Here is a 26,707-nt window from a genome sequence, read left to right as displayed (position 1 = left end):
TTAAAAGATTTATAACTTCATTATCTTTTGTGTTATAGCATCGTCCGCCATGCCTCAGTGAAGACTCTTCCTGAAAAGACAGATGCCTTCCAACAATCTGGTGTGCATTCAGAGACATTTCATTTCCCTGTTCTATGTTCAGGGACATTTCATGTATTTGCTATATGTTCAGACAATCCATCTATCGTACATTCAGTGAACATGCACCTGCCTGTTCTGCAATCATAAACAATCCATCTACTGTTCTGCATCAAGGCCTCATTCCATGTCCCTGCTCTCAAGGTAGTATTGAGAATCATGGACATATGGCAGAAAAGGGGTAGCAGGAGTTGTATGCAGTAGGATGGAATGCCAAAAATACTCATTTCTCACCACAGATATCCAAATAATGTTGAAAACGTTTTCATTATTTCCTGTAGAGCAAGCTTTGCCCAAGTACCCCTGGTACTAATTTTTTTCCCCATGTAAAATTTGGTAGTTGAAAATATGAAGTATGGGATGAGATATTCTTTGTAAAATTGCCATTGCCTTCAGTTTTCATTCGGGTTTCAAAATATTAGGCAGGAAACCAGACCCTAAACACACTAAAAAAAGGCCAACAATACTAATTATTTAAATACATTTACACAGCATCTGACATCATGCAGGAAACCAGACCCTATGGCACATACATAAGACACTAAAAAAAGGCCAACAATACTAATTATTTAAATACATTTACACAACATCTGACATCATGCAGGAAACCAGACCCTATGGCACATACATAAGACACTAAAAAAAGGCCAACAATACTAATTATTTAAATACATTTACACAGCATCTGACATCATGCAGGAAACCAGACCCTATGGCATATACATAAGACAATAAAAATAGACAATACTAATTATTTAAATACATTTAAACAGCATCTGACTTTTCAGAAAAAATCCATTTTTTTAAGCTGATTAATGTAAACATGGTATATAGATAGAGATGCATGTCATGTAAACAATTTAACAGTAAGGGTGTCAGATATCATTACATTTCAACATGTTCCTGTAATATCATGATTTGTGTAGTGTTTCAAAACTACATTACTGCAGTTATTTATTAAAATGCAAGTATATGTAGCACTTTCAGCTGGTATATAAGCAGATTTCACATTTTAGTGTATCAGCTCTCTATATATTGAGCTACATTTCCCTGTAATATTTCAGAACTAAAAATACAACAGATTTTGTGATCTGTGATGAGACGTCAGTCTACTAGGAATCCCTTCATCTGGGGACTCTTGTCAACCATTCACATGGATTCTACCAGTTTTGAAAATGCATTTTGTGAAAATACTTTGTATGTTTTCCTTTACACATCCTTGAAAAATTCACCATTTTGGAAGGCATCACAAATATTGCCTCTTGTTTTCAGACAATCATTTTGAGATATAATTTTTGAGTAAATGGCTTCCATTCCTTGTAAGCAATCTTGCATCGGATGTTTTTAAAATGAAAAAGGTGACCTTGACTGTTCACATTGCTATCAATCATCAGCTTTTTGTTGGTTTTCATTGGAATTTTGCTGAAATCTCACAATAATATCTTCCTTTAAAGAACACATGTCTCTAGCCTTCTAACGTTAATGGAATTTTGTGTTTTTCTGATTCCGTCAGTCTCTTTTGAACTTGATTTCAGTTTTCAACAGTTAACAAAGAAGCAGAGGTAGGATTTTTTTTTTTATTCAATCTATGACTTGTAAGTAGCTGTGCAGGTGAATGCAAGCACCTTGTAGTGCAGTATTGCCATATTTGTATACAGCTAGTTGTCTTCTAAACTACGTGAGTGGCTGTAGCTGTCTAAAAGAGAGACAGACAGATGGTAGGAATTTTGTATTTATATTACCCAAAAGTTAGAAATAAAGGTTTATTACCAAGCCAACACACTTGAGCATGCCAATTCCCTGTTTTTGTAGCAAAGACCTGTGGCCAATACTTCTAAAGAAGCGAACACCAGTCTCATGCATTGAATCTCTAACAGCAACCTGGCAAACACAAAGCTCAAGAAATACACACAACAAAATCACTGCATGTCTTTGAACTACAATACAACATCTACATGCATTTTCTTACCACATTGTAATGCTGCCAATGACATATCAATAGCTGCAGTTACAATTTAAGATGGTGACCCACTGCTCTAATATACCTCAAAGGCAGTACTTCGCAGACATGGACGACTCTAAATGGCATTTATAGTGTCATTCTCTCTTTGGGGTAAAATACAGGAATGCTCCTGCGATTTTTTTTCCCTTAGAAGTGCATTATGACACTCCACAACATATGTGTTCCCTACCAGTTCAAAGCAGTCACTGTTACTTATTTAAAACAGAAATCTATGTCACATGTTCCACTACTCATTACAGTATTGGGTATTCTTCAGTCTGAAGAATGCTATATTATACACATACCAGAACTTGGAAGGAAAGAGAAGTTGGATAAACACTGGTGCTTACACACATGGATGGCATAACAGCTGGTATTACTATAAGCTCATGAGTTCAGCGTTAAGTACTTGGCAATCATTCTTCAGTCCAGTACAATCCTAGCCAAAATACCCTCTTCCAAAGGTCTCTCCAGCTTCAAGGCAAGATAGAGTGGAGGGCAATTTGAGACTGCCAGTTCTATTATTTAGGATTACTTTGAAGGTGGCAAGGGTACTTCTTTGCTCTACATATAATGGAAGCTTGTTACAGATGTGAGGGATATATTGTGACATGAACCTATCACTCCACATCTTATTTATTCATTGATGAGGCTTTAGTTCCCTTAATTAGGTATTTGAGGTACCATTTCATCTGTGAAGGGAATGGGAAAACAAGAGGATCTTTCTTGCTTCAATAGGCTACCTTTCAACTGTACAGATTTTCACAGAATGCCATATTTTTGCCTCATATTTTTGGTCTGTTCCTCATAAAAATTGTGTATTTTTGACAAATCACTGGGATGATCTAAGGATTAAAGTCAGTAAATATTGATGTGATTTTAAGTTTCAGACTTCATATTCTTCAGAAAATGCATGCTAACACAAACCATGTTATTCTAGCAATGTTTTACTCCAATAAGAGCAACATTTAAAATGTGTCCCTATTTTTGGGCCATCGTCCCCCCCCATTATGTTGGGCTTTGTCCAGATTTCTTGACCTAAGAGGTTGAGAGATATGGCTGTAACATTCTTGTGCAGGAGACAATAAGAGACTGATTAAAGAAAGAGTGGATCCATTCTGTCCTGATAACTAAGAGTTTTGTGGCCATTGATCTTTTTAGTTATGAATCTCTGAGGTCTCTCAGGTTGAGTGATAGGTTTAAAAAATACATGTCAAAAGGAACATTATATTCATTAACTGGCATGATGAGATACAAGTTAAATAGAATTAAGGCATTTTGGATCTAGTGGAAATGCCTTTGGAAATTAGATAAGTAAGACAGAAAGTTTTTAAACTATTGTAGAGCCCTGATAATCAAATGATAAAGTTTATCAACAAGAGTTTGTGTCACCTACATGTATGTTCATGTTTTATTTACCAAATGAATTTTGATACATTTTTATACAGTTATTGTCAAAATAATGTCCTTTGTAATAATTATTCACATGGTCTAACCTATGTTAGAGCAATTTGAGTCAGTGGGTGTTTGAATAACAACACCCAGTTTACAGTTGTTTGTGAACTTAGAGAACATACACCAGGAATGTTAGTTTGAAGGTCTGTGAAATAGATGCCATATAGGAGATGGACCAATACCATGCCCTATAGTAAGACACTGGTAACTTTTCTTTCAGAAGTAGCAACTTATGTGTATATGCATATATATTCATTCACTTTGAATGTGCATCAAGCAAAATCAGAAATATCATATATCGATATGCAGTGTAGACAAGGATTTTCCTACTTTTTCCATGTGTGTAAAGGTGGCTTTTTACAATCTTTCACTCTGCATGTTCCAAGATCAGCTTGATGCAATATCTTAGTAGTATAAAAATGAATCTGTTTATAACTGAGACTCTAAATTCCAACAATACATGACCATTGTATCGCTTAAATCTAACCTTCCAGAATGCCACAACAGAGTTGTAACTCTATTATTAGAAGTCAGACTTTCAATATATAACATGAACTTTCAACAAAATATCATCCTGAGAGACCAGTGCTTTATTTTGTATTATCATTGATGTACTGCCCGTGGTACCTACCATTAACACCTGATATGCATATTCACAGTATTTAAAACATTCTCTGTGAATCAGTGTTTCGAAAATAACAGTGAAGCATGGTCTGCAGAAAGTCTCATGCTCATATGTTTTCCATAACATTTTAAATTTGTAAATAATACCTCTCAGCTAAGCTTAGTACAGCAGACATAACAATGTAGTTGGTTAGTACTGTTAAGACATTCTACCTAAAATGAAAGTTATTACAGCATAAGGTGAAATATCACACAAGGGAATCAGTTAAATGATGATCAACAATATCAGCAAATGGACTTTTCAAAGAGTTTAACAATGTTTATAAATTTGGATAGAACCTGTGATAATTAAGTAATCACAAATATATCATCTCAATCTCTATATCAGAGGTGTGAGACCTAATCATGCAAGTACTAAAACTAAAAAAAATGCAATCCAAAGAAAAAACAGCATATTCTGGAACTCACTGATATAATGTTAAAGTACTTTGGCAGGGGGCTTCGCCACTCTGCACTCTACTTATAAATTCTAACACCAAATCACTAAATGCAGTATGTCTCAGAGTAGGAGAATACTGTCTAGCTACTATAACTTTGTACTAGGTATTTATTGCCCCACATTCAGACTTTGGTTTCAGCTATTCTAAGGATTGCTAGTGTTATTCCTGGGGTTTCAAAAGGTACTTCGTTCACTTCAGTAACATCTCTGGGAGATGAGGCTTCCATGACAAGTTTTAGTTCAATTTCTACAAGGTGTAAACTATATTTTCCAGGTGTCCCTAGCTTTGTTCTTTTATTTGAAAATACAGTCATGTCCTTTAAGATGCAAACCTGCATCCTTCTGTCTCATCAACATTTCTCTAAAACTGCATATATATTTCCATAATATGTGTTAGTAACTAAGATATCATTCAGAAAAATTCTGAAAGTCTAAGACATGCGACTGGAGCATTTCTCCCCCAGACCTCCACTGAAAATTGGCTTTGTTCCAAGTCGGACTTTCCCGGTAAACAATTGTTAAATAAATAATTAAAATAAAATAAATTGAGAACAATTGCAGCATGTAGCGCTCTTTGAAATGATCTTACTATAGCCCTTTGAAGTATAACAGGAATAGTTGCTATTCCAAGAGGCAAATTAATGTGTGTAATAATTTCTTTATTCAAGTCCACAGGTATGTATTTTTAGACTGGTTTTCTATTAATTTTCGTAAGCACAAGTTATACTGAAATTTGAAAACTAATCTCACAGAAAACAATGAAAATGATGTTGCAGTTATGCACAAGTTATGGATAGTGTTCCAAATAAAATACTTGGCTAATCATTATGTCTAGGTAACCTAGTAGCATTTTTTTCAGATTTCAATGCGACACCACAGGAGTGGCCTACCCTCAATGTTTGTCAGGACTTTTATTGTTTTAGCTCTGATATCTATTTCTTCTGTCTAGTTAGCAAGCATTTCTTCTGTCTAGTTAGCAAGCACTGCAAAATGACCTCTGTTTGAAAAACAAATGATTGGTTTCTAAAACAAAACTATTACCAGTTCTGGCTCTATTTAGCATACCTAACATTTCCTCAAACACAGTTCTATGTTTTAGGATCACTTTTTTCAAAAAAACTCCATTTTGGAATTTATGAGCTTTATTTCTCCCCAGTTTAATATTTTCTGCCAATAACTTCCCTGAAGGTCATATCTGATGTCATTCACTATCAAGGCTGGTAAGTTTTCCATTTGGTCCATAATATGCATATTAGTAACTGATGTTTTATAGTTTCTAGCATCATTTGTTTACAAAACTGTGAAACATTTGTGATTTTCAGCCCACTTATTGCAGTGCTTCTGGTCCCAGTATCAGTCGTATAGTTACCAGACTACTCTTCTAGTCTAATGCCTCTCTGGAATTATCTTATTTTTATAGTAACAACTTGCATATTGAATGAAGAAAAAACATGTTTGTTTTGCATTGTGTGAGCACTTCTCTCTGTATGTAGATTGTGTTTACCGTAAGTATTAACTTTTCCTTCACATCTTTCAAAATTGCTTTTATAAAATGCAGAAGAACAAGAATGTGGTGTAGATAGTTGGTTCAACCAACAACTGAACAAAAATAAACCAAAAACAAATGAGGATGAACCTAACCACTGCTTCATGAAGCAGCTTGATGTGCTGCGAAAGCGCTTACCATTAAACAGGATTCTTTTTTATCTGCTGCCTGCTGTGGTTTGGTTCATCCTCTTTTGTTTTTGGTTTACTTTTATAAAATGTTGCTTTTTCTAAAGTCTATCAGTCCTTACTATGTTTCCAGTTCTGTTGACAGACATGCCATCTTCTTGCTTGAATTTGTACTTGATAAACATGTTCAGAATCTTTAAGCACTGGTATTATGAATTACTTCTTTAACCCTTGAATGCATATTGGCTACATTTCTGTTTTCTCCAGTGAAACATACTGCTGCTACTTCCAGTGCTAAAGTAATCAGTACGACATTTTTTAAGTAAAATTGGTTTCTACAGCAACCTTTTCTTAATGCTGTCATCATTGACTCCACAAAATATCTAGTCATAATTATTATCCAGAGAGATTTTACAATTATTATTCATAGTCACAGACTCATTTAGTTTCTTTCCATAAGAAACAAACTTAAGTCATTGCAGTATCTCACTAACACTAAACTTAAAATGATTTTGACAAAGTTTTTTACTGGGTTTTTTTAGGTGTCAGGATGTAAGTTTTTAGCCCATGTTTATAGCGATCCATTCAATTCTGTCTTCATTTTCTGACCCACTGGCAAATAAACTGCTGCTGCAGCATTTAATAACATTCTTCCTACATCTAAATATTTAAATGAACCATAGTAAATATTCTTACACATATAATTGTTTCTTTTATTCTATTTTTCTTCAAAGTTGCTTTAAATTTTTGAAATCCTTGCAAATTATATTACTAGAATATTTTATATGGCTGCATCAATAAGAAGAGCTAGCTAAAATATGCACAGTCTCTTTCTCTCTCTCCCTCTCTCTCATACACACACATACATATACATGTGCACAGACATGGTCACACAGAACCACACACATCCATGCGCACACACATTCTCACACACACACACACACACACACACACACACACACACACACACACACACACACATAGACAAATTAATTCTTGCACATACCTATAACTGTTTTTTCTTTCTTTTTTTTTTGTTTATTATGATTAGTAAACAGCAAATCTGCGTTTGCGTACATAAAAATTATGGCAATTTGCTTTTTTTTCCTCTACTCCTACACTTCAACTTAATATACTGCCTTTAAGTGATAGACTTGCTTTTTTCTACCAATCTTTAACTGTAGCTTAACATGTAATATGCATATTGCCATTTCTCTAACTCGACAATAACATATGAACTTTCAGTGTAATGACTGTCTGACCTACTGATTTAATCTTGTGTTCATTTATGCTGACACTAAATGTCCAACACCAACATTTCCCCATTTATTGTTTACTTATTTTATCACTGTGTTTTGCAGGACTCCCTGTTAACATCTCAATACTCGAATTATCGAGTTTTGAAATACTGAAAAAAAAAGACTGAAACTAAAAGAGAAAAGTAAATATTGAACATAGCTCTTCTTTGAACTTTTTAACCCTGCACCCACTCCCTGCAATGTAGGGACAAGTCCTCCATGCCCCTGAACTTACAAACACACACACACACGCACACACACACACACACACACACACACACACACACACACACACACACACACACACACACACACACACACACACACACACACACACACACACACCAACTCAGAGATTGCCATACATTGGAGAAAAGAGAATATTCTGATGAATGCCATTCTCAGACTTAATATATGTAAGTCCAGGTTTTGAACACTTGGTATCCATATACAAGCACTTGCTAATTTGAGTAATGACATTTCAAATAGCTATTGGCTTGCAGTTTTAGAGTAGCTGCATGAAGGTTTAATTTGTGCCATTCCATTCACTTTCTTACTTACAAAACATGAAATTTACCATACTAGAATCATTTCATTGTTGCATTATAATAAAATATTCTTCCACCAACCTGTTCTGCATGGAATCTTGCATACTGACTGGACAGTGCCTTTTGTTTTAATGTAAGTTTTCTTATGATTTCATATTCTATGTCTTACACTCAGTTGCAATTTCAGGACAATAGCTAAAGATGTAAAAGTATATAATGAAAGGCTACAGAATGCCCGTACATATTCAGTTGTAAATTACTGAAAGGACAAACAAGATTAATGTGGGACAAATGTGTTTAAAGATGGCATACTAATTCAGGAAAAGAGCAAGCACCTGCAATGTATGTTATAATGAGCAATAGAACTAACATTAGTAGAAACCTTTATACCTCTGTAGAAAATATGTTGGGATAGAAGGAAATTAGCAGGAAGAAATATGACACTAAATGATTCAAACTCACTAAATTCAGACTATTTTAATATTTAACTGGGCAGGTTGAAAAGACTAGATATACTCATCTTTTAAATCAGGTTCTGTATTTGACTATTATGCCTGTGATCATATCTGATTACTTTGTGAATGCTGGACCATATGCACCTCAGCTCTATGAATATATTAATGATAAGCCTGATTCTTCCCAATGTAAGAATAACTCTGACCAACTATTAATGCAAACTGTATTACCATAATACCATTTGAAAGAGAGAGACCATCCTCAAATTACAAAAAAAAAAAAAAAAAAAAAAAAACAAATTACAAGAAATATCCTGTAAACAAAATGTAAATAACTACTGTTAAAATCTAATTAAACAAATAATACATTGTATTTGTATTTGTATTACATTTATCATAATCACACTGCAGTTACTTGACAGGTTGCCTAAATTACAGCAGAAATTATACTACTAGCTTAACTTTCTTTTAGGTAAGTTCCCACTATTGACGAGCATTCTTAACAATCACTAAAAATCATTTTTTGGAACAGTAGCAGATTTTTAAGAAAATTGTACAGAGTAAATGAAATATGAAAGAAAATCAATTGCAGCCAGTGTGAATTGAACCCAGATCACTGCTAGATTTTCAAACATTTAAAGCATGTCTTGCAGTGATCTTTGAACATTTCCATATAATCCATAAATGTACAATATCACACACACACACACACACACACACACACACACACACACACACACACACACACACACACGCTATTTCCTTTCTGTGTGCTTGCAGATGAATAATCTTTCTAATACCCATTATGTCTCCATTAATTATTTTCTATTTATGCAGAATTTTTTGTATTAAGAAATGATTTGCAAAACAAACATATTTTTTTTCATTTCCCACATGATTGCAAAGCATAATAAGTTATTTTCTTATTCTATTTAAGACAACAGTCCCAGTTCCTTTACTTTATCCAGTGCAATCTTTTTTTTCAAACCTCTTGATTTTTTTATGGCAAATCTGCACTGTGACATCTGCAATGTTTTAGACTATAATGAAGATAACAGCCAAGTACAGTAATTTAAATACTGTCAAATCAATGCTGTATTCAAAGGCACAGACATACCTCTTTCTGCCATGAGTTAATCATTTCTGTTATCAGAAATACTTTTATTAAAGATTTTTATTCTGGTGTTCAGAAAAGATAAAACTGGGGCAGACAATTTTGTTAAGGTTCTTTTTCTATGAACTGGTTCTGCAGGTTTTACCTGTCAAAATTCATAACACAGCTATTAAAACTGTTGGGAGAAATTCATATTGTATTGGTCATATTTCTAATTTAACAAGATAATTTTAAATTAATATGTTTTATTATGTAATCCTATTTCTAATGTGTGCAATGAAAAAGGCTGCTCCCACAGTGTTTATTTTTTTAGATAACTGTACCATCATAGATGTAATGGTTCTAAAACTGCATCATCCGTTCCTGCTACCTACACTATTTTCTAAAACTGCTTTCTTATCCACTTTGTAAGCTCAGTATTAAAACTAAAGACATGTTTTACTGAGAGATTTTCTTAGTTTACTTCATTTGATTCTTTAAGAAACCCTTCAGATCTTCTATATGGTTTGTTTTTCACATCTTGGCATAGAACAGAATGGTTTTGATCCATTGATCTCTGGGATATCGGCCCAGCACGTTTCTGCTCCACCACACGTTCTTGCTAAATATTTTTTTTTTGTTCTAAGGTCGAGGTTAACTATAAGATTAAGCAACAAATGGAGGTTAGAATCAAACTCTGTATCTTATCTTAGCCATTGTACCAAGCCCACCTACCCACACATGTTGGTATATGGCTCACAGAAAGTTGCAGACATTCACTACACTGCCATCCTGCCATGGACTAGAAGGTAAAGCTGTACCACTTGTGCATACCCAGAATTACTCTTCAGCAAAACTGAACATGTCACTTTTTATTTATTTATTTATTTAACATTTGTTATCCAGGATAGTCCAACTGGACAGGAAGTATCCATTTTCAGTGGAGTCCTGGGGAGAAAAGCTCCAAAACAAAGTAGAAAAAGAAGCATGTAAGTTACATTAACATAAGATACAAAGTTACAAATTGCATAAAGATGAAAGAAAATAATAAGATAAAACATTGATAAAAAATTACAGGGGGATATCACAGTATAGAGATATTTCAGTTAGCAGCAATGTGTATTCCATTATTGGATACAAGATGACATTTTTATACAGAGAGAACATAACAGTTTGCAGCTTTTATATTGGTGGATGTATGGGCAGATGACTTTTTGTACAAATATATACAATATTTACAGTATTTACAGTGAGCACTAAGAGGTAGTCAAATGTGTATTATACAGTCTGAACAGCATATAATACGTTTATATAGCAACCCAGATAGAACATGCACCTGTGTTGTTAAAGGTATCCCTATAGTAATATATGGCTCTATGGGGGTTTGTTGCAGTTGCATAAATGGTAGGAGTAGAGATATGATTTCAGGAGAGTCTTAAAGGAGGATGTACATTTTAGAAGTCTAAGGTCAGGAGGAAGGTTGTTCCAGTTTTGGCAATTCCATGGCCAAAGAGAGATTCCCCAGAGTTGTTTTTGTAACAGATAGTTTCAATTAAGGCTTTGTTGCTGGAGCGTAGTTGTCTATTAGAGTTATGGAAATTAAGGAGGCCGTTCAGGGCAGGAGTTTGTTCAGGGTAATACAGTATTTGATGGAATAAGTTGAGTTGGTGATATGTTAATAGGTTGGGGAATTCTAGCCAATGTAGGGTTTGTAGGGCATGGCAATGATGGGAATGTGATTTGGCATTAGTGGAGAATCTAGCGATTTTATTGTAGCAGGTGGAAAGTCATGAAACACAAAGACTAGTTTGAAAGCTCTTCTTTGGTTGCTAGGTCATCAGTAACAGTGAGTCAAGTATCCTTTTTTTTTTGTCTCCTTGACATCATTTTAGTCCCACGTCCACACCAGGCCTACCAGCTATTCCTATTTTGTATTGCTGGGACTGGTCATGTATCCTAAGGATGTCCTGGAGGCTTGACCATCTTTGCATCTGCCCACAGGGGTGGTGGTTTATATGGTCTAACCACTCCTTTCCCCAACCCTGCACTTTTTGACTACATCTGAGAGCAACTTCCTATCAGTGCCACAGGTCTCCTTAGACAGCTTAACTACAGAATGCCGTCTCACCCAGGATGGGCATACCCTTCCCTCTCTGCCACTCCATCAGTCACTCAAGCTGGTAACTGAAACGTGTCACCTGGTTCATAGTCAGAGCCTAATCCCTCTATGCCACCAGAGTGGCTTTTGAATGAAGTATGCTAAATCTTTAATGTGATTGTGTCTGTAGTCCTGGTTTTTTTGGTCAAAATACATTTAATTATGTAAGATTTACTCAAATGTTACTAATAAAAATTCAAGGTTTGCTGAAATTTCCTTATAAGGGGACAGAGACTTTTTATATACAATGTGTCAACCTCATAATTAAATGAGGGAATAGAGACCTTCCCATTTATGGAATATGTTACAAATATTTAATTTTGGTCAGTTATATTTACATTTTTTCACCTTTATATTCTTCAAAAGACTGTAACTAACTTTATCTCAACATCAGATATAGCAAATGATACCCCTGTGAAAGACAGAAGCTAGCAGTGGCAGCCATACACTGATGGATAGATACCAAATGTTGATCACAGTCATGAATATAATATAGGAGAGAAATATCCAAGTGACATTCAAGATACCTTAAAGTTAAACGTCATTGCTAAACTTTCAGCAAACAAATATACACACAGAACATAGTAACAGGCTGCATGTGACACTGACATAAAACCTGAAAGAGACTGAACAGTATACAAGTACTGTCCCAGTCCTGCAGTAGTACAAATAGATGACTACGCCTATGATAAATGAGGGAAGCAGGATGGGACTTTTACTGTGGGACAAGTGCAAAGAACGGTTTTCTGGATGCATAGCAGAATGGCATTTGTGTTATAGGGCATACAAAAGTTACATACCTACAATGTGATGCATGTAAGGGTTAGAAAAAAAAATAGATTAGGCAACCATAACTAATAAACTGATGACTTTATATACAAAAATTATGCCTCACCTTAGATAAACGATTCCTGTCATTATAACAAAAAGCTTGAGTAAAGTGCACATTAAAACAAAGGATAAGACTGGATATGCATCTACTTTGTTTATATATTTAACATTTAATATGATATCAATGTAAGTGATCTGGTCTATTGACACTTTTCAGTCATGACCTGAAATGGAAAATAAGCCATTTTGTGATTCAAATATAAAAGGAAGCCATTCAATATGATGCAAAAGATGCAAATTCTATATTGTTATGGTTTGCTGCATGCTGACTAAGCTGGCTGTCACAAACAGCGCATACATAGGACATAGTACAGGATGAACTTCTGTGATCATATAGTAGAGTTAATGGCAAACAGTCTGAAATATGTCTATGCCCTTTTCCCATAGTAATAGCGCAGCATGTTGAAAAGTTTCTAAGCAGGAAGCAGCAGACAGGAGGCTTGCCAGACATAGCAGGATCTAGTGGTCAGAAACAAGATGTAAGAAACCAGACACTCAACCAGCCAGAAAGGCTCTTCACAGTCACATATCTGGCATTCTGGCAAGGGAGTGAAGTAGCCTGGAAAAGAGACCCTGGTATTGGGTAACTTCCAGGATAATACTTCCTGCAAGTGGCAGAGAAAGGGATCCTCTGAAGATGAATTAAGATTATTCTGAGCTCTTATACTTCTCTCCTTCTAGAGACAAAACATAATAAGTACATTTCTAGGTAAAGCTACCATTGTAAAACAGCTAACAAGAAGCCTATCAGCAGCTAGCTCTTTCTAGCCAATCAAAGCTCACAAATGTCAGCAACATCAGAAACTGAAAAGCCACCCAAACTAAAAAAAAAATAGTCCTGTGGCTATCCTGCTGAGGCGTTTCAGATTGCTATAGCCAAGACAGCAGACCTGTGGGCAGGACATTCTTTTATTTACTTATTCTGCTTATTTCTTTATTTATTGTTTGTTAACCAGGTTGGTAGACTGGCCCGAGGGCCCTTTTAGCTACGAACCAGACGAGTAAGGTAAAACACTGACATGTTATATTGAGTTATAAACAAACAGTACAGATGCAACTGAATAAAATAAATGTACAGCAGAGTGCAGTTAATTAATAGAAGTAATTCATAAATGCACTTGCTTACCACTGCTACCATATCCACTTGGACACTGTGCAGGCCACACAACACAGACTTCAAAAAGTTATTAGATCAGGGTAAAACTAAGAAAACAAAATCTGAACATAAAAAGGCTAATGAAAACCTAATTTGTCAGTTCTGCATCGTGGAGTACCATTGCTTTGCACAGTCAGCTAACCAGAAAGCTTAGATAGATTATATTAATTCAAGGCAAATAAATAAGTAGCAACAGACTGTGCTTAAATACCACACATTTGTGGGAAGCTGCTCTTTATTCAGTGGCAATTACTGGTGCCTTGTATATATGAAACACCAGAAGTTGAGGTTTCCCTGTAAAAAAACACATTGGGACTTTACCTCAGAACCACATTCCTCATTGGCAACTAGTTTGCTCAGTGAACAGCATTTACACATTTAGTTAGGACTATTTAGGTCTACATTATGTTATAATAGCACCCAGGGCTATCAGTGCTTAGAGAGCATCTAGTTTGGGCACTGCGGTGCATTGCTGGTTAGATTAGGTGCAGATTACACCAAGTAAACACCCTTCCCTCATCTGGTTACAAGCACCATCCACTCCTATCCTTTGCCAAGTACACATTAAGACATACAACCATGAATGAATGCTTTCCTGCTATCTCTGCATCCATCTTGGTGGACATGGGCATCCTGAAGCAGTGTAGCAATTGCCTTATGTACACTGATAGTCACTTCATTCTCAAACAGACAAATATAGTATGTGAGAAATGCAGTTACACATTGTCACTGAAGGCTAGACTCTCACATACAGATATAAAAAGCAACAAACAGGTTGTGAGTGACTCACATACATCACTCACTGTACCCACAAAGGACCGTACACATAAACCCACATAAGCAGAGATGCTTATATGCAACTTACCCAAACCTCAAAGGCCTCTCAGGCACAGTTCTCAGAAACTCTGCATGCACACAAACAAGACGATTCCCATCATAACACATAAATCCTCATCTCATCATGTCTCAACTACCAAGCCAATAAGGCGATACGCTCCACAATCAAATGTATTGTTCACAGGAGACTCCATTGTGACACACTTATGTCACTCTTACCAGGCTGGATAAGGAGAATGTTACAATTAGTTTGCTGTCAGGGGTTAGGGTCTGCCAGGTCACACAAGCAATCAAGTTACTTACCTCTAAGTAACCATATGACTTAGTTATAGTCCATGTGAGCATGAATGTCCTGAGATGTACCTCCTTGGACTATAATTGAGATCTCAGAATATGTGTCACAGGTAGATAAGAGCCTAGTATTGAGAAACATTTTACCTTCTTTAAGGATGATGCCACAGTGCCAGCAGAAAATTATCAGCTTTAACAATTGGCTTAGCTACTGGTGTCAGTCCAAAGATGTCCAATACTTGTCAGCCTGGGAACACATGGCTGAGAGGCTAGACACCTCTATGCTTTCAGATATTGGTCAAAATATTATCCACCTTGCCTTTATTAAACATTGCCAAACAGACAAACCTTCCAACATACTAAAAGCTACTCAGGAAAAGGTAAAGGTGTTACTGCTCAATGCTAAGAGTCTCAACAAGAAACTGCACTCCCTAGAGGCTCTCTTCACCCTGGAGAAAACTGACATCTGGGAAGTTACTGAAACATGGTTCAAAGTCATGGAAGTCACTATGGCAGTGCATGGCTTGATGCTGTTCATACATTCTGACCACCCACTGAACAAAAGGCAGAGATGTATCCATCTACATAGAGAGTAAAAACACCTAAAGGCTGGTCAAACAATATGTCATGCTTGAGCCACTCCATGTCCAACTAACCTTGGGACAAGGAAACCTATACATCATACCTGAAGTTACTAGAATCACTCAACATCCAGCCCAGTACCATAATCAGTGGTGATTTTAACTACCCTTCCATTATTTGGAAGGCAAACTCAACCAATAACATGCAGGCCCAAAGATTTCTTGACTCTGTAAATTCAAATGCCCTGGAGCAGCTAGTCTTCCCACCCCACTAGGGGAGCAAATATCTTAGATCTGGTACTAACAGATATAGTAGAGCACTGCACCACCACCAGCTCCACCCTCAACCCTCCCCCCCTCCGTGTGATGTTCTCACTAGTAAGATCAGATCACAGAGTGGTCTCCCTTGAAATAAATATAGAACTAATCCCCACTCCTAACCCTAACATCTTTAAGAACTTCTGTAAGACAAATTACCCCCTATTAAGGGACAGAATAGCTAATTTCCAAGCTACGTCAAATGCAGAAAACACAGAAACCTATGCAGGGGTGTACAAAAAAACCCTGGATGACCATGTAAACAGGTGCGTAGAAGCAGCAGTATGACACCAAAACAAACCCAGGTTAAACCACAAAAACACGTCTCACTGGTGGACACGTGATATTAATAGGTTGTACAACAAAAGACAGAAAATCTTGTCATGAAGTAAGAGGGAATGTGCACAGCAGAGCAGTAAGTCCCTCATTAGTCTAAACAACTGAATCGTGGAACTAGTCAAGTCCCTGAAAGCTGACCTTGAGATAAAAATAGACTCTAAAGCTAAGGATAACCACATGACATTTTTCAGTTATGTCTGTAGTCTTAAGGGCAATACCAAATAATAAGCCAGAAGATATAGCAAATCTGCTGGGCATCAAATTCAGCTAAAATTTCCCCTCCCCATCACCCCCAGTTCTCCCCAAGAATTAACCTCCACTACTCCTCTGCCAATAATCACCAAAGAACAGGTTGCCACTATAAAGCTAAAAACATGGCTTCAGTTGTGCCTGACAATATACCAGGCTACCTCTTAACCAGCTCAATTCAGGACTTACCAGTCCCATTAGGATTTCTATTTTACCACAGCCTCTGGACTGGCTTTGTCTCAATAGAGGGGAAGAAAGACAGCAATAGTCATCTCTCTGCATAACTGGGGACCTTCTATTGACCCAAGAAATTACAGTCTCATACGTTTTGGCTTGTTTTATGTGTAAGGCTATGGAAAGAATTATCATAGACATGACAAATAATGACATAGTAATCCTCCAAACCCAGGACCTGACCCAGTTCAGCTATGTCAAGGACAGGTCATGCTTACTGAATTTGATGGATTTCTTTAAGAAAGTCACTAAGGCATGATGGTAAAACAGTACATACTGCCTAACACAACCACGCCAATGCATTTGACACAATTCCCCACTCAGGTATTATAAATAAACTTACAAAACTGGACATAAATCCCTGCATCACCAGATAGATAGCCAGTTGGCTCATGGACAGGACACATGTGGTTAAAGTGGGTGAATCCAGATCCATCAAGATACCAGTTGCTAGTGGCTTGCCAAAGGGATCTGTGCTAGGATCACACATGTTTGGAATATTCTTCTCTGAAGTCAAGGAGAATGTAGAAGGCCTCTCAATGTTGATGACTTCAAGCTGGGGGCAATCACTGAATTCCCCAATGATGTGGACATCCTTTAGGATGGTCAAGAGCAAACAAATGATTGGTGTCAGAACCATGACCAAAACTAAATACAAAAACATGCATTATCTTACCCTTTTGGAAGTCAAATACCCATGCAAATTACAACATTAAAAGTACACCCCTAAAAGCAGACTCAGAGGTGAGAGATCTAGGTACACATTTAGATAGTGGCTTGAACTTTGATGGTCATGTGTCGACAGTGGTCAGGAAGTCATTCTGTGGTACAACTTATAAGTAAGGGTACAGCATACAGATCTGTGGAAATTATAGTCCACCTGTACTCAGCCCTCATTGATTAGGCAATTACAGCAGTCTGAGTGACCTCAGAGGCTCCTCACAAGGAAAGTACAGGATATAAACAACATATCCTTTGTGGATAGACTAAAATCCATATCCCTTTACTCTGTCTCCTACTGACTATTAAGGGGTGACCTACCCCTGACCTACAAAGCACTCACAAAGGCAGCCCAGACTGAGCTGCTACACATACACAAGCCAGACAGTATGAGGGTCACCTGATCTAGGGATTTAAACGTAGTCAGTGACTCAAACAAAAATTGCTGGAGAGACAAATATGTATATCAGAGACTGCCCCTTCTTTGGAACAGGCTTCCTATTTACATTAAGCATAGACCTTCCCTGGCCCTCTTCAAATGCAATTTGGAATAATGGATGGGGAATTGCAATTTCACATCTGGGGTAGCATCTGTGTCCCATATGGCAGGGGTAATCTCTTAGATACTGAAGGCATAGGCACAAACCCATGCTATTATGTTGTCCCCTAGGAGCCATATATTGCGTAAAATCAGATTATACTGTCTAGGCTTGTAAAGGTTCTTAAGTCATTAGTCTACTAATCTCCTATGAACCTATGAATCTATAAACCTATGTGTATATGTTAGAGAGGAAAATGTCAGTGGGTTAATTAATAAAAGACAGAGAAGACAAAAGAAGTTGGAAGACATCTCCATTAGGCCTAAATAATCTGTTTTTACCATAACATTTCAGGGTCAGTGAGGTAGGGAACTAACAAAGGAACACAGGATATTTATTTACACCTAAGATAATATTTGCTTACATTTGTCCCCATGTAATGCAGTGCACTGACATGTAGGAGCTCAAAATGTTTATATTTTCTGAAGTTGAATCCAGTACTTCAGCATTTCTACTAAAGAGTGAGACGTGTTTAATATATATATTTTTTCCTTTAGTGAGTGCCCATTCTTTAGGTTGTATCAACCTTCAGCTGGGAATACATAAGTAAGGAAGGAGGTATGGGGAGGCTTCCACCCTGCAAAACATATACACGGGAGTTTTTTGCATGTGTGTGTTATTGCATGAAACTAATATTGGAGTACCATGTTTAGATCATTTGTCTACTCAGCTAAGTGGATTTTGTGTGAAACAAACTAAGGAAATATGAGCTGGTGGATTTTGATGAAATTAAGTAGACCCTTTGAAAAATATGTAGGTCATCTAGTGAAAACAAAGGCTTACTCAGATAAGGACAGGCAGGAGGTAGGGATGCATGAGATTATGTAAAGGTAGAAAAAGGATACGAGTATACGAAGTGCTGACCAAGAGGTTGGTTGATTCAGTAATCTGGGAGATTCAAGGACAGGAAGAAGTCAAAAACGGCAGAAAATGAGAAGTACAGGACAACAAGATGAATCAGGAAAAGAAGGGCAAGGATATGATGGATGTCCAAAATTGGCAGGAAGCAAAACAAGAGCAAATGATGGGAGATGATCCCAATTGTTGAGGGAAGGAGATTGCACAAATAAAGATAATTAGTACTGGGACTGGAATGTCATGGATGTTAATGAAATTGTTTGCCCGTTGAGGTTGCTCAGCAATTTTAACATTTGGATCACCTTCGATACGATTAATTATATAGACTTTTACATGACTAATTTAATGACTTTAGTATGTTCATGTGTTAGGGTGTATAATTGTTGTCAATAATAACATATATTTTAGGTTTGATCATTTATTGATTATAGATATTTATTGATCAGTTTGAATTTAACATAAAGTCAATGTATGGTTAGCCACAATATACATTTAACATTAGTTTTTAGATTCTGTTGCTTTTATTTTTAACTATTCTTAATTAGTAGGTGGAGTCTTGTGTTAATTAGAAGGTGTGGGACATTAAATATAAAGGGTTTGGTACAGTGTTAAAATTTTCCCTGAAGAAGTCTCTATATTATATGAGACAAAAAGTGCTTTGTATTATTTGTGTGGATTCAATAAACAGTTCGAAGTAGTACCCAGCCCACCCATGTCATCTACTTTTCAGCTGGTTTTATATTGTCCTAAGTTCGTTGTTCGTCGTTGTCGTTATGACCATGGAAGGTGCTGGGGAACCACTATTTGAACTGTCTTCATCGCAACAAAGTGAAGCAGGGAATCTCACTTTGTTAATAACAGCTTTAACGCTAAGCGTGGATACTTTGGCTACAAAATTAGATAGTATTGTTTGTACCCAACCCACTCTGCAACAACCACGAGCATTTGGTTCATTGGAAGTAAGTACCAATATTATTGGTACAACAGTGAATCAAATTACAGGGAATGTAATGGACACTGAAGAGTTGAGCTGTAATAGACAAGAATTGAACAGTGAGCAGAATCAGTTTGTTTCATTTACCGGAGACACCAGTGAGAGGGAATTTGGATCTAGGCTTATTACAGCTTCCATTATTTTCTGAGTGGCTTAATGAAGCACCGTCAATGCAATCAGCTGCCTCCAGCCACACTACGGAGCAACCTGCTTTGGGTCCACCAGAAATCTCATCTTTATTAAAGGAGTTTGATCAGCAACTCTTTAAAATTAAAAAATTACAGCTCAAGATCGCATATTTTCATGAATGTATAAGTGAAGGTATAGTAGCCAAAGGTTTGAGACTATGGCAATACCCAACAGGTTAAATAGATGAGTCTCCCTTTCATTGTTACCTGTTAAAATTGTTCGATAAATATGGTATTGAACTTTTAGAATTAATATGTAAACATTATCAATTGCAACTGGATGTTTTGTGTAAGGAAGCAACAGTACTGGATAATTTCATTAAAGAAAACTTAGACTTCATAAGGTACTAATACAATTATGATCGGCTATTTACCAGCATTGACCAATATATTGTAAAGCAAAAAGATTTTAAAACTAAAAACCTAAACCAGGATCAGCAAGCATATGGAAATGGGTCAGCCTATCCTAACCCACCCCCTTCACAACTTTCAATGAATCAAAATCTACGTGGGGTGGGTCTTTCCAGTGAAGAACCAAGAACCAACAGTGCAAGTCAGACAAGAAGCACAACAAGTAACCAGGACTATGTAAGGAATAATCAACAAAAAAAATCAGAATGCCATAAATTCTATGAGTCAAAGGAACAGTTATGTGAACGCAACAAAAGGACATGTAAATTTTCGCCAGACAGCCTTGAGTTACAACTTACGTCAATGACCAACGAGGACTTATTACAATTCCAGGAACAACCGGACATAACTAACGAGGCTGTTGTGAGTGAAAATGGTAACTGTAGAATTTTTTATAATGACTCTAAAGATTTTAAAGTGTTTAATTATTCGAACATTGATATTTCGCCAGTGTTAATTAATTTGTTAGCTAAAGGTTATACTTTCATTCTGGATAGCCAGGCAGACATACCTACAACGCTTATAGATTTTAAATTGTGTGTAAGAAAATTGAATCTGGCAGTAATGTTTGGCTGGAATAATGTGGTAACAGATGCATTTAGGGTGGCAAGTACATTTAATCCCCTCCTACACCCAATACTTTCTGTTTTTGAACAGATATGTGAGAAGGATGTTGTTAACTACTTAAATAGAAGCAGACATGATGTTAAAAGCATCTTAGACATAACAGAACAAGAAAAGGAAGAACTTATGTTGTTAAAACAGTCAGGGGTGAGAGTAATGGAACCAGATAAAGGGGGTGGAGTAGTATTGATGGATTGTGTAGACTATATAGGTAAGATGGAAGAGATTATCTCATCTGATACTTATGAAGAGGTATCAAAAGGAGAACTTAATACAGCATACAATAGAATACGTATGTATTTAAGTGATATGTTTATTGAAGGTAGGGTTGATATAGACATGAATAACTATATAACTATGGCAGCCCCCAGATTACCTATTTTGTTTGGAATACCCAAGATCCATAAAGATCTGAACAATCCACCAATGAGGCCATTGGTGGATTCTAGAAATAGCATAACTTATTATTGTGCCAAAGTAATTGATCACATCTTGAAGAAATATATTATGAGAGAAAAGCAGATTTGCAAAGATTCATGGACATTTTTATCAAACATTAATGAATTAGAATTTAATGCAGAGTATAACTTTTTAACAGTTGCTGTTAAGGATTTATATTCTTCCATCCCTCAAGCACAAGGTATTGAATGGGTGAGGGATTTTTTAATGTCTAAAAAAGCTTTGGATTCAGAAATGTTAATAGTGGAAGAACTTTTAGATATCATCCTGAGTTCAAACTTTATAACATTCAATGGTAAATACTATTTACAAAAAATAGGGGTGGCTATGGGTTCCCCATGTGGTGCCAGTTTTGCGAACGTGGTTATGGCCCACTGGGAACATGAGTTTGTAGACAAAGTAGCCCCTATTTCGAGTCAAATAAAATTTTATACTCGGTTTTTGGATGATATTTTCATGTTGATTATGGGTGATGAAATGAAAGGGAAAGAGATAGTATCATACTTCAATAGTACAACCAACTTTTTAATTTTTACATATGATTTTAATCAATACCAGATTTCATACCTGGATGTACATTTGAGGAAGGATTTTGAACAAGAATGTTATGTGGCGAATATCTATCGCAAAGAAACTTATTCAAATAAGTTCCTCCATTTCAGTAGCTCCCATCCAACACACCAAAAAAGATCAGTTGTAAAAGGACAGTTAGTCAGGGCAGCTCGGATGGTCTCAAGGGAGGATGACTTTGGGTTTGAATGTAACAAATTACAATCTATGTTTTTAAATCGAGGGTCCCCTTTGTCATTCTTACATCCCTTAATTCAGGAAGTAAGGACTAAAAGGATATCAGGTGTTTACAAACCCATTTTGAGAAGAATGCCCTCCACAGACAGAGAGGATGTGAATGGCAATATAGACCAGGTGGTACAAAGGTTAGGAAATAAACATTTGAATTTAGCATTGATTACACCATTTAGTATTGATAGTAAGAGTATTAAGTATATCCTGTTTAAAAATTGGGAACTCATTGTTAGTGACCCCACTTTAAAGGAGATTCTTGGTAGTACACCAAGAATAGTCTTTAAAAGAGGGAGGAATCTAAAGAACATTTTAGAACAGAAAAATGTTGAATTTACCCATGAAAGGGGTAAAGGTATGTATAAGTGTTGTATGTGCAGGTATTGCACACATATGTTAACAGGTTTCAATTTTGTGATCAGAGAACATTCCTATACAACTACTAAAAGATTTAACTGTCAGTCAAAAGGTGTAGTATATTTAGCCCAGTGCCAGAGGTGTCCCTCTTTCTATATTGGCGAGACTGACAGAAAATTAAGGGAGAGAGTGTATGAACACCTATATTACATCAAGGGTCAAAAATTTGAAAATGCCTTGGCCAGACACATTAAAGACAACCCAGATCATTTATTTAAATTTAGAGCCATTGATAGTATTAAAAGTGATGGCAGAGGAGGTCCTGATTCATTGTTACATGAAAAACTTGAGTTATGTTGGCAATTACGTACAAGAGCCTGTTTGGTGCCTGGTTTGAATGAATTGTATTCAATCTCTTGTATATTCAAATTGAAAAGTTTAGAGAGCTGAAATTGTTAGGTTGTGTATCCATATGCATTATTAATATTTTTAAGATTGACCATAAATTGTTCAAGAAATTTTAGAACATATATTATTCATGTATATTTATGTACATACACATACATCTTTTTTAGTTTAAGCATGTTCTTTATGGTACATGAATAATCATTATTTATTAATCAATTATTAATTATTTTTAGTATATGATGAGACTTTTATATGATTAATTTAATGATTTTAGTATGTTTATGTGTTAGGGTGTATAATTGTTGTCAATAATAACATATATCTTTTAGGTTTGATCATTTATTGATCATAGATATTTATTGATCAGTTTGAATTTAACATAAAGTCAATGTATGGTTAGCCACAGTATACATTTAACATTGTTTTTTAGATTCTGTTGCTTTTATTTTTAACTATTCTTAATTAGTAGGTGGTGTCTTGTGTTAATTAGAAGGTGTGGGACATTAAATATAAAGGGTTTGGTACAGTGTTAAAATTTTGCCTGAAGAAGTCTCTATATTATACGAGATGAAAAGAGCTTTGTATTATTTGTGTGGATTCAATAAACAGTTTGAAGTAGTACCCAGCCCACCCGTGCCATCTACTTTTCAGTTGGTTTTATATTTTCCTAAGTTCGTTGTTTGTTATTGTTTACCAATTCAAAATGGAATTTGCAGCTAAAAGTGAGCAACTTAATGTTAGAGTGAGTCATGAGTTAAAGCTGAATGACCATGCTTCTTTGTCTTCATCAACTACTGATCCAATTAAGTCATGTTTAAACATCCCAGAGGTGTGGACTGGTCAGGAGGTGATAACAACTGAACTGTGGAATTTGATGAAGTGGGGGACATGGAGGTTAGCATGATCAGCAAAAGGCAGTGGAACTAGAGACATGGGAAAAGACAGCAGAGACAGGAAAACAGTTTGAGCAGGTAGAATGAATGACTACTTTCTGGAATGAAGGATAAGCCAAAATGATAAAATGTGAAATTATATGCAGTTCTGGAAAGTATGGAAAAGTTAGATTTGATAGACTGAATGAAAACCAAGATGAATTAATAGACAAGTGTTGCAAAAAAATTCACCAAGAAAAAAATAACAGTAAAGATCCCGCTAATATCAGAATCAAGTGCTAAGTATGTGAAGCCTAAACTTAATAACAATTGGTTTTTGGTGGTAATGAGCAAGTTCTCGCAACTATGGCAAACTAGTAGGTCTGTTTGTAGCTAGATGCAAGTGTATGCTGAGAATGAGTAGTAGTCTGAGGTTACTCTTTAACAACAACTGCCATATGCAGGAGAAAAAGGAATTTTAAGGAAAGAAGGCTGAAGTTCAAACTAGCATTTCTCATTTCTTTTCCTGATTCTTCTTGCTATCCTGTACTTTGATCATTTTCAATGTGGTTTGAGCTAGCAATGTGTTGATTTTTTGTAAATGTTGATAAAGCAATATCAAAGATAATTGGTTGTCACTTTGATTAGTGAAGTTAAAGTCAAGCAAGAGGAAACTCAGACAGAACAATTGATAATGCTGGAGAAACAATGTGTGATTTAGAACAGAATGTGGAGTTGGCAGAGGAATGGCGACTGTGTTTGTAATGGCTTAACAAACAATATGATCCTTCTTGAATGCATTAACTATGCTACAGGGAGTTTTTCAGTGAAATGCTCAAATTTTCCAGAATATTCACCCAGCATCCTATTGAAAAGGGTAAATATTGGAATGGTTGTCTAGTAACTGATTACTTACTCTTCAACACCCTGATCATAGGTTTATAGGTTCATAGGTTCATACTAGGCTATCTGCCCTAGGGCATTTATAAGCCTAGCCAGAGTGTGTGTGGCTTTCACCACCCCTTAGGATGAGAATAATATACCCATTAGTTTGCTGTGCCTCTGTCCAGCAGTGACACAGAGATGATTCCCGGGGTAAACCTACGATCTCCCATCCACTCGTCAAGATTTCTCTTGAACAGAGTCAGTGAGGAGCTCTGCCTCACATGGACTGGGATTCTGTTCCATAGTGTAGGGAGACTCTGGGTGATGAATCTGTCCCTCCAGCACATCCTATTTATATCCGTGTTGAGGTTTAAGTCTCTTGCTCTCGTGGCTCTGGTGGATTTGGATTTTTTTGAGGTGGAGCATGTCCATTAATTCCGGGTTGGACATGGCCTTGTATGTCAGGCACAGATCACCTCTGAGCAGACGGTATGCGACTGAATAGAGCTGGAGTTTCTTCAGTCAGGCAGCGTATGACATATGTCTGAGCCCCTTTATCCTTTTGGTGAGGAACTTTTGGGGTCTTTCCAACTGCTGCAGGTGTCGGGTAAGGTACATTCCGAATGGGGCATTGTACTCAATCATTGGTCTGATAAGTGAAGAGTACAGGGGTACAATGACCTCTCCTGATCTGGATGTGAATCTCTTCATGATCAGGTGGGCAATGTAGAAGGTCTTCCTAACCACTTTGGCAATGTGAGTGTCAAAAGAGAGGTTACTGTCAACTTGGGTCCCCAGGTCCCTGATAACTTCTTCCGTGTTTAATGGATTACCACCTATGTGGTAATTAGGGGTTACCTTGTTTTTCCCAAAGGGTATGACTATACATTTTTTGGCATTTAGCTTAAGGCCATGGCTCTGGCACCAGTTATCCATTTCTATGAGACCTCTCTGGAGGATGTCTGTGTCTGATGGAGTGTCAATTATGGTGCCCAGTTTGCAGTCATCTGCAAATATTGTCAGCCACAATCCCCCTATGTTTGCCTGCACTTCAGAAAAATAAATGCCGAACAAGATGGGGCCCAGGACTGAGCCCTGTGGGACACCACTCGTGACCGGCTTAGAGTCTGACATGGCACCAGCAACTCTAACCTTGTGGGTTCTGTCCTTGAGCCAGTTTGCAACCCATCTTGTGACATATGGGTTTACATCTAAGCTGGTGAGCTTTTCTATGATGCCCGAGTGGGGTATTGTGTCGAACGCTTTTGCTAGGTCAAGGTAGGCTGTGTGAACTGCCTTACCCTCATCAATGGCCTTAGTGACTGTTTCGAAAAAGTTGACCAAGTTCAAGAGGCAGGATCTGCCCTTGACAAAGCCAAATTGGGTAGGATCCAGTGTCTGTAGGTCCCCAATGTCTTTATTTATGAGTTCCATTACGATCCTCTCCATGGCCTTGCAGACAAGGCTCATCAAGCTTATGGGGCAGTAATTTCCAGGGTCCATAGAAGCACCACCTTTGTGGAGTGGGTCCACAGTTGCCGTACGCCATTCTTTGGGTACGTATCCTGTAGTAAGGCTAAGATTAAACAGCAGCCTTATGTGTGGGTTTAGTTCCTCATTGAGTTCGTGTAGCACACAGCCGGGGACACCATCCAGTCCCACTGATGCTGTGTTTTTTGCTTTAGAGAGAG

The sequence above is a fragment of the Protopterus annectens genome, chromosome 4.part0 (genome assembly GCF_019279795.1).
Source record: "Protopterus annectens isolate FY-2018-M chromosome 4.part0, PAN1.0, whole genome shotgun sequence".
In the NCBI taxonomy this organism is placed as follows: Eukaryota; Metazoa; Chordata; order Ceratodontiformes; family Protopteridae; genus Protopterus; species Protopterus annectens.
Note: the sequence above shows the minus strand (reverse complement) of the source record.